This window comes from Octopus bimaculoides, chromosome 7 (assembly GCF_001194135.2).
Source record: "Octopus bimaculoides isolate UCB-OBI-ISO-001 chromosome 7, ASM119413v2, whole genome shotgun sequence".
Classification (NCBI taxonomy): Eukaryota; Metazoa; Mollusca; class Cephalopoda; order Octopoda; family Octopodidae; genus Octopus; species Octopus bimaculoides.
The window spans coordinates 41,925,396-41,926,177 of record NC_068987.1 but is presented as its reverse complement, the minus strand read 5'-3'; the positions used below and the strand labels follow the sequence as shown (position 1 = coordinate 41,926,177).

At 35.7% G+C, this 782-nt stretch overlaps 1 protein-coding gene across 2 annotated transcripts in view; it reads right to left on the bottom strand.

The window, feature by feature from the left end:
* Nucleotides 1-782, bottom strand: part of LOC106884302 (peptidyl-prolyl cis-trans isomerase) — a 54,263-nt gene that overhangs the window by 35,079 nt on the left and 18,402 nt on the right. The gene's annotated exons all lie outside the window — the stretch shown is intronic.

Genomic DNA, 782 nt, shown 5'->3' with positions numbered 1-782 from the left:
AGAGCGATGCGGAGAAGAAAAAACAAAGAAGAAAAAGTACTTGGAGTATACTTCCATTCCAAAAGTAAATATCCATGTATAGAATCCGTGTGAGTATTTTCTAGTGAGAAATATAGTTATATTGGTAGATATATATCATTTTATATCCAGTTTACTCTGTGCGTTGTTTACTTAAAAGACAGCCTGAAGTGAGTGGAAGATGTGTGTGGGATTGTGAGATCAAGCCATAAGACAGGAAGGAAGGAGGAGGAAATAGTTAAGGGAGAAATGAAGGTAGTAGTGCAAGCAGTAGATGAATAGAGGAAGATGTGTAAGAGATTGTGAGGTCAGTTATAGGGACAGGAGGGAAGGAAGAAGGAAAGAGAGCGAAGGAAAGAAGATAGGGGTGGAAGTATAAGGGCTGTAAAGAAATGGATAGGTGGAGAAAGGGAGTGTGAAGAGATAAAGTGAAGTAGGAAAGGGAGGCAGTTACAGTTGTGTTCAGTGTCAGGATAGAAAGGAACTGGTAGGGGGTGATGGTGTTGGTAGGGTTCGAAAAATAGTAATAAAAAGAAAAAATGTATAAGAGAGAAAGGTAGTAGTGATAATATTCTATAGAGCTGAATTTATTTGAAGGATTATAGTGGGTGAATCTAAGAGCTAACTAATAAAAGAACATATATACTTATACATATAATTACAAGCGTGAATCAAGTTGGTTGGGGTTACCTATGGGGATTGTGGGAGTGCGTTGTGTATATATATATATATATATATATATATATATATATATATATATATAT